The following is an 11,917-nucleotide window of genomic DNA, read 5'->3' on the forward strand; positions in this document are numbered from 1 at the left end:
GGAGGCTCTGTTGGACCTCCCATAGCCCACATTGAATTCCATCACGTCTAAGTAGGTTGTAATGTAGGACGCTGCGGGAGGGAGGAGGGGAGGACAGAAACAGTCACACAGCAGTTTCTCTGCCTGGTTTCCTCATTATAAATTAGAAAGGAAAACAAAGGCCCCTGCACCTGTGGTTGTGAAAGTTTCATTCAGTGTTTGTTGTGTATTTTTGCACGGTGCTTTGGGTTCCTTTGCCACCTCTGCTTGAGTCTCTGGCTCTTCTCTCTTCGCTGACATGTGTGCTCACCCTCTTCTGAGCGCTCCTGTCCCTCCTGCGAGCTGACCGCTGCTTGCTGCCGACGGCACCTTGTCCACCTTAGGCAGCTGCCCCTACAGTTCTGAACCTTGCCCCAGCCTTGTGATGGTCAGATCCTGCAGCCCCTACATCATAGAACTTTCTCCAAGCCTTCCCCTTCTTGCATCTGAGCTGGCCACCCTTCATCTACTGTAACTCAGACCCCTTCTCTGCCCTCTCCCTGCCCCTTATAGTGATCCCAGTGCCATGGAGAATTCCGGAATGTGCATCAGGAATCTTGTCAACTGTCGGCTGGGCCATTCAGAATCAGCTTCTCAGGGGGAGCCCTGTCAGGAAGCCTCAGCACGCCCATGGTCCTCTCTCCTTGCTCCCTTGAATCCCCTAACTCAGTGTCATCTCTACCTGTCCACTCACCCACATGTGACTCCTGGTGGTGGCTAAGCCTCCTTTGCCTCCTTTCTCCAGGGCTTGAGCGAAGACATGTGTGGTAGACTGGGGCTGGATGGCTGGTGACTCCCGTGGGCGTCCAGCCCTCGTTTCTTCCTTTCTCCCCAGCTCCCACCTCAGCCTCTGGGAGGAGCCCTCTCTGTGTGGAGGAGGACATGCGTTTTACCTATTTGACCTATGTGGGCAGGGACTGGGGACACTTAGGGAACTTGTTAATTCCTACCTGTAAGTGCCAGAGTTGAGATTCAAACTTGGGCCTCCCTATCTCTCCTTCTTTATGCTCTCCTCCTCATCCTGGACCATGCAACTTGAACATTTAGCAAGCTCTGTGGCCCCTTGATCTTTGTACTTCCCAGCTGTGAACTCGCACACAGGCTTGGGGGGGCGGGGCAGGGAGGGCACAGTTTCCCTTCCTCTGTCTTGGGCTCCCATCTGCCATTGAGGGGCTGGCCCTCTGCTGGTGGGATTCTGTGCCATGAATCTGATTTATGTTTCTGCTTACTTGGCGCCTACTGTGTACTCAGCCCTGGGAGAGGCTGCTGCACCATGCAGAGAGCACAAAACTGTCCCGTCCTCCAGCTGCCATGGAGCTGAAAATTATTCAGGAAGACAAAGCTGACTTTCAGGAAACTGCCCACCATGTAAGTCATTATGTAATTATGTCTGCAATTTCAGATTACATACATTGTGATGGTTCAATAAAGGAGAAGAAAAACTGCTGTTCTCCAAAAGAACAACACAAATCAAAGGAGCAGTTAGTGCAAAGCACTGTCTGGCCAGGCTTCTCACCAGACTTGCTCTTCTCTCTCCTTCAAAACCAGTTGTTCGTTCTGTAAACACTTACTGAGCATGTACTAACGGCCAGTGTCAGGAGATAGATAGTCCCCCTCCCAGCTTTCTTCTTCTCCCTCCTCTGCATTAACCTGTGAATAAAACAATTGGCTTCCAGTTCTTTCTTCATTCTTCACTGCCCTGAATGCTGGCCACATGTGCCGATCATTCTTCAATCTACAATCTGTGTTTTTGAACTCTACTCCATCTGCTTGGTGAACTCTACTCATCCTTCAATGCCCTGCCCAAGTACCACATTTGAGTTGCTTTCCTGGTTGTTTCTAAAGCCTTAGCCACATCCCTCCAACACCTCATGTTCTTTCCAGTTTGGACTGTGATTTCTTTAAAGGGAAGAAGTCTTTGTATTATCTGTGACTGCATGGAACCTGGCTGGTGCCTAGGCTGTCATTTCAAGTAGGTAGGTGATTACACACATCTGGAGAGACTGATTGGTCAGGGAACAGAAAGCATTCCCTCTTCCCGCAAGCTGCTAGCAGGATTGTTGAACTTCATGCCTGTGGCTTCTGGATGGTTGGGAAAGCATGGCTGCCACTGTCTCCGAGCAGGTGTGGGGAGATTCAGCCCCAGGAGACTTGCTGGCTGAGGTGGGAGACCTGCAGAAGCAGTGGCTGCTGAAACCACTGCTGGCAACCCAGGGCTGTGGTGAAGGAGGCCTTTGTGTTGAGTTTGGCAAGCTGGGGGCTCTGGGCTCCAGCACACAAGTGGATAAGTATGCCAGGCAAGCTTTGGGCTGCACACACATGCCGAGGGGCTGGGTCCCAAATGCCTGCTGACCTGTGAAGAAAAGGAGGCATTGTGTGTGCTGGCTGTACTCCAAAGGAAATATTCCGGTGTTCTATGCTCCACGACACCCTCTTTCTCCTAAGAAGTGAAGACCTCTCCCAGCTCCAAAGGATCCTGCCCAGCGCTTGCAAATTGATGACTGCTTTCAGATGTTGTTGAGTTTATTAATTCATTATTCCAAATTGTGTGCGTGTGTGTGCGTGTGCACACACGCATGCACGCATGCTCACGCTTGAACAGCACTCGGGTGCTCTTTCTTAGCTTTTTACTGCTTGAGCCACAGCTTCACTTCTAACTTTTTGTTGGTTAACTGGAGATGAGTCACATGGACTTTCCTGACTGGCTTGGTTTTGAACTGTGGTTCTAAGATTTCAGCCTCCTGAGTAGCTAGGATTATGGGCATGAGCCACTGGCATCCAGCTCGTCTGTCTGTCTGTCTGTCTATATTTTTGAGAAGCCCTATGATGGGTTAATACTCTGATAGGCACAAGAAACTGAGACGACACAGTTTGTGTCACTTTTGGCTCTACTTCTGATTGTCAGGGCTCTGGACCCTGTGGAGCAGGCTCCGCTCCCTCTCTTGGCTTGACTTCTCTGTTTTCTAGCATTCTTGCCTCCATGCCTCTGCCCTGCCCTTTCTTTTCCCATACACCTTGGTCCTGGATGGTGCTATATTGTCCTGACTTTTGCACTATTACCTTCCAGCTTTGCTAGATACAAACTTTCAGATAGATGCAGGCAGACCCACCCTTACTTGCTAAAAACTCAGGCAGGAGAACTTGAACTCAACTCCAGCTCTGCTTTTGACAATCTTTATAAAGACTCTGATCAAGTTGCAAAACCCACCTGAGCTTTGGCTTTCTCATCCTCCAAATGGGATTGGAGGGGGGGGAGAATCTTACTTAGCACAGAAGAGGATGCTAGGCAAGAGGCAGTGGTGAAATGGTCCCGGGCACAAGGCCTCACATACCATATGCAGCTCTCAATAGATAATAACAAAGCAGCTGAGTGCACACTGACTTCTTCCTTCCCTCAGAAACAACAACTAGCACAGCTTCTGTCCAAGTGCTATGTTAAGAACAGGCATGGAGCCATTTGCCAGTCTTAGAAAGAGAGCAGGTACCAGTGCCAGGTGTGGTAGCGAACAGCTACTTGGAACAACAGAGACAGGAGGGTTGCAATTCAACGCCAGCCCCAGGGAAAAATGTGAGCCAGATCCTATCTCAAAGAACAGTCCAGTTAGTGCACTGCACATCTGTAATTCCAACTACATGTGAAGTATAGGTAGGAGGAATTCTGAGGCTGGCCCTAGGAAAGATCCTGAGACCCTATTTGCAAAAATAAGTAATTATTCAAATGGTTGGGAGAGTGACTTTAGTGGTAGAGTGCTTGTTTGCAAGTGTGAGGCCCTGAGTTCCAACCCCAGGACTGCCAATAAAAGAGGAGGTCGTGCTATTATGCAGGGAAGCTAGCTAGCCAGCCAAGGTCACATTGTTCAAAAGTTCTGGAGCTATGAATTATGCCTACCTGTCAAATTTCTCTCTCCTTCACCTCTAGACATCCTGATCACATGCTGGGTGTTGAGACCAGTAACACGAGCATCTCCTGGCAGCTTGTTGAAAATAGTCTTAGGCCCCACTCCAGACCAGCCAATGGAATCTGCACACGTGTATGTGTGTGTGTGTGTGTGTGTGTGTGTGTGAGAGAGAGAGAGAGAGAGAGAGAGAGAGAGAGAGAGAGAGAGAGAGAGAGAGAGAGAGAGAGAGACTAGGGTTTGAATTCAGGACCTGGGCATCATCCTATAGCTTCACCACCCGCTCTCCCCTCCTCCCCCCCCTAGCCCCGGCAATTCTGGGCCTTGAACTCTGGACTTGGGTGCTGTTCCTAAGTTCCTTCTGCTCCAGGTTAGCATTTCACTTGAACTATAGCACTACTTCTGGCTTTTTCTGTGATTAATTGTAGTTAAGAGTCTCATGGATTTTCCTGTCTCCCCCTCCTCCCCCACCCCCCACCTCCTGGCTTTGAACTTTGATCCTCAGCTTTCTGAAGATCTTCCTGGGTTGCTGTGACTTACAGACATGAACCACTGGCTCCTGGCGTCCCTTACTTTTTTGTTCAAGTGTGGTGCTCTACCACTTGAGCTACAGCTTGGCTTCTGACTTTATTGTTGGTTAATGGAAGATAAGAGTTTTATGAACTTTCTTGCCCATATTACTTTTATCTGCTATCTTCAGATCTCATCTTCCTTAGTAGCTAGGATTACAGGCACGGGCCCCAGCACTTGGCCAGCATGTACATCTTACTAAGATCTTCAGGGGAGTTAAAGTATCATATGATTTGAGAGATGCTGATTGTAGTTTACAAAATATTTTTTTTAATAGTAGGCTACAGCCAGATGCAGGAGGCAGAGATGGCGGAATCACAGTTCTAGACCAGGTTTGGCAATAATCTTAGTATGACCAAAAGCAACCTGGAAATAGTGGCACATACCGGCAATTCAGACACAAGAGAGACTGCAATAGGACAATCATGATCTAAGACTGATCCTGAGAAAAGGCAAGGCCCGATCTGAAAAATAAGTAAAACGAAAGCAAAAAGGGATTATGAGAGGCTCAAGTGGCAGAGGACTTGTCTGGCAAGCTAAAAACCCAGACCTTCCAAAAAGGGAAAAAAAGAAAAACTAGAATAGAATTGGGCATGGTAGAACAGGTATGCCTATTATCTCAGCATTTGGGAAGCTGAGACAGGAGGATAGCAAGTTTGAAGCCAGCCTGGGCCATACAGCAAGACCCTGCCTCAAACAAAATGGGTAGAATGAGCATAAATTCTCCCTGAGGGCTGGATGAAACAGATTCTTGGCTGGAAATTCTAAGGTTGTATCTATTGCTTTTTCCTATCACAACCCATTCTTCTATGTCATGGCTTCTTAAGTAGGCAAAGGGACACCTAAGTAGGTCCAGGATAGCTCGTGGCTAGGGAAGACTTGGACGGGACTAGGGCCTTTTACCGAGGCCCATGGCAGCAATATTCTTCTGGAGGTCAACTCTCTGTCAGCAGGGAAGTACACTTATTCTCCTGAATGATACCAGGTAAGAGCCATGGAGGCCTTCTTCACTCTGCACCCTTCCTCCCATGAAGGACAAATTAACTTGTAACCTAAGGCTCTGGATCTGGCTTGAAACTATGCCTTTGAAATGGAAATTTTGACCTGAGAGCTAATTCTGTAAAGAATATTTTCTATAGAATTGATATGTATGTAACTCTTAACATTGCTCTCTGGTTAAAAAGCAGTTAAACACATAGAGACTTCTTTTTATTTGTTTGTTTGTTGTGGGGCTTCAACTCAGGGGCTGCCCCTGAGTCTTCTTGCTCAAGGCTACCTTCTACCACTTTGAACCACAGCTGTATTTCTGGCTTTTAATGAAAGTTAAGAATTGCTTCGACTTTCCTGCCAGGTTGGCTTTGAACCTCAATTCTCAGATCTCAGTCTCCTGAGTAGGAGGGATTACAGGTGTGAGCTACCAGCGTTAAGCTGCGATTGCTATTTTCCTAAAGACACTCTACTGGACTGGATTTTTATCCAAAGTTTTCCCAGGTAAACACAGGAATCCACAAATGATTGTTGATATAAAGGGGAACTTTTTTCCTTTAATATCATTCGTATACTAGACATCATTTCTCTGAATATTAGTCCAGGTGGCTTTGAAGGAGCTGAGCTCTCCTCTGAGAGCTGTGGCATGTGGATTTGCATGTGGGCAGGGGTGTTTAGCCCAGCTTGTGGCTGGCAGTGCCTGTGCTCATCTGTTCCCTTTTCGGGGAGATTCGAGTTTGGAGCCACAGCTCCTTACTGATGAACTCAGAAATACTCTGGAGCCTGAAACGTTTTGATCAATAAACCAATTGAAGACTTTAGGAGTGCTATGTGGTGCCCGTGGCTGTACAGTTTACATTTATACTCCTGGTGCCACTGAATAGGAGGCCTAGCTTCTATCCCCCAATATCCAAGAACCATTCGTCAGCAAATAACACCATTCCACAAACAGGAGTAGTTCCACTGACATGATAATATAGCGATTACTGGAATGTTGGGGTTCTTCCTCCAAATTAGCCATGTTTTTATCCTGCTCTCTGATCTTTGCTTGTGGCTCGCAATCTGCCTCTGGTTTAGGAGCCTGCAGGTGTTGTGGAAGGAAGTGCTGGAGATGTGGACAGGAGCCAGAGCCTGAAGATCTAGGCTTCTTGATCACTAGCAGCTCTGGGGAGGCCTTGAGGCTTCCCTGCGTCTCCTGGTTAGGCCTTTGCTGGGTCGAATGTGCAAGTTTCTGTGCTGCCAAGCAGGAGTCTAGACAGGACTACTTCCTCCTCTTCCCCACCCCTTCCTCCTCCTGTACTCTTCCTTTTTCCTGCCACTACTAAGGCTTGAATTTAGGGCCTCACACCCTTGCTTGGCTTTTTCACTCGAGGCTGATGCTCTACCACCGGGTCTGTGCCTCTCGTTCCAGCTTTTTGCTGATTAATTGGAGATGGAGGTCCATGGTTCAGCTGAAATCGTCGAATCTCATCCTCCTGAGTAGTTAGGATTACAGGCATGAGCCACTAGTGCCTAGCTGGGAATCTTTTTTTTTTTCATATAAAAAGGTGAATTTATTTGGGAAGTAGATGGTGAACTGACCGGCCAGGGACACAGTGCAGACTCGGGAGCTGACACTGTGACCCCGAGCAGCTTTCACATTGGGTTTTTAAGGGCAAAACCCATGCAGTTGAACTTGGCCTCACACAGGTAGCCAGTGGGATAGTTACATAACACAGAGGGACCATAGCCACTAGCTAGGACTCTTGCTGTTGTTTAAGCCTTGGGTTTTCTCATCTACAAAATGTGAGCTGCCTAATAAGAACTTTTAAGGCTGAATATTCAACACTTCATCTGCAGAGTTACATTTTCTGCTGTAACTACATACTGAGAATAGCAGAGAGAGCAAAGAAAAATGAGACTTTTGCTTTGTGCTAAGAATGTACTTCCTCTGGTATTTTCTCTGGAGACTGCAGTGAAGGCTTGGATCACTCCCAATTAATTTTTTTTTTCTGCTTAACTGCTATTTCTTTGAACCCAACACTGAACTCAGACTGGGCATAAGAGGCAGCCATCTTTGCCTCATTTACAGAAGAATCCCAACAGCATGACCTGTGTTCTGAGTAGGGATGCGTTAAAGGGACTAAGTATAAAGAGAGTGCTTAATTGATGTTGGCAACTGCTTTTATTGTTGTGTGGTGCTTTCTCTGTAGCCAGAGGCTTCAAGCAAAGTTCACCAGTAGGAGTAATGAGAAGTTCTCTGGCAGGAGGCACCGCAATAAAAACTCCATTATTCCCTATTATAACTGGGGATGCACAGCCTGTTTTTTGTTTTTTAAAGCAACGATCAATTAAGTGTCGTTCATTATCAGTCTGTAGACAAGTGCTGGCAGCATGAGGGTCATAAAGGAAAGTTCTAGATCAGGAGTCTAGAAGGCAGAGTCTGACTGTGGCTGTGATACATGTCCTGTGGCCTCAGTATCCTCATTACCAAAAGAGAATGATGGATGTCCGAGACTCCGCTGCGCATTCTCTTTTCCCAGCCAGTAGGATGAGCAGAACTGGGCCCTGGGTGCTTGCTTCTAGCCCAGGGTCCCTGCTATAGAAGATTAGAAAAGCCTTGCAGAGCTTGAAAGAGCCCGTCATCTGGCTAGAAGAGGGGATGGAGCCATTGCCTCATAAAAGTGCCTGTTTGAGGTTCCAGGTATCGCAGTTGTGGACACCTGAATCACCATGAATAATTTAAACCTAAGACAGAAATTCCAATAGCACTTATTCTTTAGTGACTTTATTTGCTGTCTTGGTTTTGTTTATTTATTCATTTCTTTATTTGTACTGGTTTGAACTCAACATACTCAGCTTGCTTGCTGGGCTTGGCACTCTACCATTTGAATCATTTCTCCAACTCCACTTTTGTTAGTTATTATTATTATTATTTTTTTTTTATGGTGAGTCATAGGGCTTGAACTTGACTTGGGGACTGTCTCTGGGCTCTTCAGCTCAAGGCTGCCACCCTACACTTGAGCCAAGCTCCACTTCCCATTTTTTTCTAGAGATTAATTGGAGATAAGAGTCTCCGGTCCTTTTGTACCCGGGCTGGCTTTGAACCTTGATCCTCAGATCTCAGCCTCCTGAGTAGCTAGGATTACAGGCATGAGCCACTGTACCTGGCCATTATTACTATTTATTTTGGTGCCAGTCCTGGAGTTTGAACTCAAGACCTGGGGATTGTTCCTGAGCTTTTGTGCTCAAGAACTGCACCACTCTACCACTCTATCACTTGAGCCATAGCTCCACTTCTGTCTTTTTTTTTTATTTTTTATTTTTTTGCAAGTCCTAGGCTTGAGCTTAGGGCCTGAGCAATGTCCTTTCTCGAGGCTAGAGCCTCAGCACCAGTTCCAGCTTTTTCTATGTATGTGGTACTGAGGAATAGAACCTAGGCCTTCATGCATGCTAGGCAAGCTCTCTACCACTAGGCCAAACTCCCGGCTGGTTTTTTAAATTGGCAATTATAGTCTCATGGGCTTTCCTGTCCAGCCTGGCTTCAAATCATGATCTTTAGATCTCAGCCTTTTGAGTAGTTAGGATTATAGGTGTAAGCCACTATAGGATCCCAGATTATTATTATTATTATTGTTATTATTATTGTGTGTATGGTAGTCTTGGGACTTGAATGCAGGGCTCAGCCTTTTGAGTAGCTGAAATTACAGTTACGAGCCTATGTTGGTCATTTTGTAGATGGAATCTCTCAGGCTTTTCTGCTCAGGCTGACTTTGAGTAGAAATCCTCTGGATCTCAGCCTTGGTTAGCTAGGATTATAGATATGAGCCATTTTAAAAGTTATTCCAGACTACAGACTATCTGAACCTAGATAGTTTATAATTCACTCGGCACATATTTCTGAAGGCTGGAAAGACTAAGTATGGTGCTGACATTAGATGAGGACCTCTTATTAGGCTCTTACCTCCCAACACTGTGCACATCTGATTAAATTTCTAACATATAAACTGTGGAAAATGCACTCAAATATATACATACACTAAGATAAAACCTATACCACAGCTGAGCACTGGTAACTCGTGCCTGTAATTCTAGCTAATTAGTAGGCTGAACTATGAGGATTGCAAGCCAATCTTTGAATCTGAGGATTCAAAGCCAATCTGGGCTCCAGGAAAGTCTGTGAGATTCTTATCTCTAATGACCCAACAGAAAACTGGAAGTAGAGCTCTGGTTCAAAGTGGTAGAGCTCTAACCTGGAATGAAAAATCTCAAGAACAGTAACCCAATCGCCGAGATCAAGCCCTAGGACCAACTTAAAAACAAACAAACAAAAAAACCCACCGAAGAGGGGCCGGGAGTTTGGCCTAGTGGTTAAAGTGCTTGCCTAGCATGCATGAAGACCCGGGTTCGATTCCTCAGTACCACATACATAGCAAAAAGCCGGAAGTGGTGCTGAGGCTCAAGTGGTAGAGCTCTAGCCTTGAGAAAGTCCAAGGATAGTGCTCAGGCCCTGAGCTCAAGCCCAGGACTGGAAAAAAAAAAACCCACCGAAGAATAACCTTTTTATTATTGCCAGGTGGCACACTGAAACAATTCCATCCCCTTCCATGAAAACCAAGTTTCTAAGTGAGCCTTGCTCTCTTGCTGCCTTTCTGCTTTATCTCGCTCTCACCCGTCTTCACTGTGAAATGGAAGGACCACGTGTCATAGGCTACTCCTCTGCAGACTGAACTTGCAGAGACTGAGGTGGGGTGTTATGAAATAATGATACAGACCTTCCAGCTAGCCTGAACACAATCTGGCACCATCCCTGGTTCAACCCAGGTATCTGGGAATCATTTCTCAGGCCCTGTTTGCTATCAACTGTCTTTCCTGAATGTGCAGGCTGTGTGTACTTGAGCCAAGAAAAACCTTCTTCCCAACCCAGAGGCAGATGCCACAGCCTACGCAAGCTGTAAACCATCTGCACCTGCAACTCGGGCGAGGCACCCACGCTGAGGCCTGAGAAGGCTTCCGCTGGATTCTGACCAGGGTTCATAATGCTGGGGTGAGGAGCCCTATCACAGAGGGTATTGGCCCCTACCCTGGAGATGCTTTCCCTGAGCCACCTGGAGGGAGGGGTGCAGCTAACTTTCTGGGGAACACTTGGTTCAGGCTGCCTGGACTGTGGCCTGCTTTGGCAGCACTGCATCATGCGCAGAGTACACCATATCACTTCTGGTGGTAATAAAGGGTTAAAGAGGATAACAGAGTTGTAATGCAGCAAAGACTCAGGACAACAGTTAACAAAAGCTTCTAAAAAGAAAATAAAAGCTCCTAAAATAATTTTTATAAATAACAGTAAGATAGAAGCAACTGAAAACAGGACATGTCTCTGTGTAGAAGCTAGATCTAAATGATAGCCATATAGGATATATATGTACGTGGTCATATGCAGATATACACAAACATTGAAGTATTGTACATGCGGGGAGGTTCCAATGGTGTAGCTCTTTCAAACAGCTCACCCCTAGTTTAACAAAAGAAATATCAGGAAGCTGAAATGTGTTGGGCAGGAGGTGGTGGGCTTTAAGGGGAGGAAGGGCAGGTGAATAGAGAGAGGAAGGATGGGCAAGTGCAGTCATATTCAGTGTACATGTGTGAAAATGAACCAGGGGACTTGAGGGGCTGAGTGGGGCCGGGAGAGGTGGAGAATGATGGGGTGACATTGTGCAAGCTGCATTGTACAGGCCTGGAGTGTGACTTAGTGGTAGAATGCTTACCTAGCAGGCATGAAGCCCTGGGTTCGATTCCCTGGTACCAAATACATAGAAAAAGCCAGAAGTGGTGTTGTGGCTCAAGTGGTAGAGCACTAGTCTTGAAAAAGCCCAAAGGACAAGGCTGAGGCCCTGAGTTAAAAAAAAAAAAAAAGACACATTGTACTCATAAACAGACATGTTGAATTGAAACTCTTTTGTACAACTATTTAAAGATTATATATATAATATATATATATATATTTTTTTTTAAAGCACCAGACAGTACTACAGTTGCACTTAACCTACCAGGAGTCTCTGTTGCAAACAAAACTGGCTTCCAGCAAGCTTAACCAAGAGGAATTTACTAAAAGATATTAAGTAACAGAATGTCATTTGCTGCCCTCTCCTGAACCTTTGTCTGGAGCCTTCGGGGTGCAGAGCATTTTCTTCCAATGAGGAGTCTGGCCTCGGTGTCTCTGCCTGCTGACCTGTGACCAGGGCCTCACTGTGAGGGGGACTGGTACTGTGAATCCAGCTTCCACATCGGGGAGGTGGGACCCCTGAGGTGGAAAATAACCCGGCATGGGAAGGGTGTTCACAGGGTGATTAAAAAAGCACAAATGTCTACACTGCTAACAGAAAAACGCCCTTCCTGAGAATTGCAGGAATTCCAGATCTTGGCCTGGTACACCCTGGGGACTTTTGCAGTATTGTTTAGTGATGATAGCT

The sequence above is a fragment of the Megascapheus bottae genome, chromosome 6 (genome assembly GCF_031878675.1).
Source record: "Megascapheus bottae isolate mThoBot1 chromosome 6, mThoBot2.hap1, whole genome shotgun sequence".
Lineage (NCBI taxonomy): Eukaryota > Metazoa > Chordata > Mammalia > Rodentia > Geomyidae > Megascapheus > Megascapheus bottae.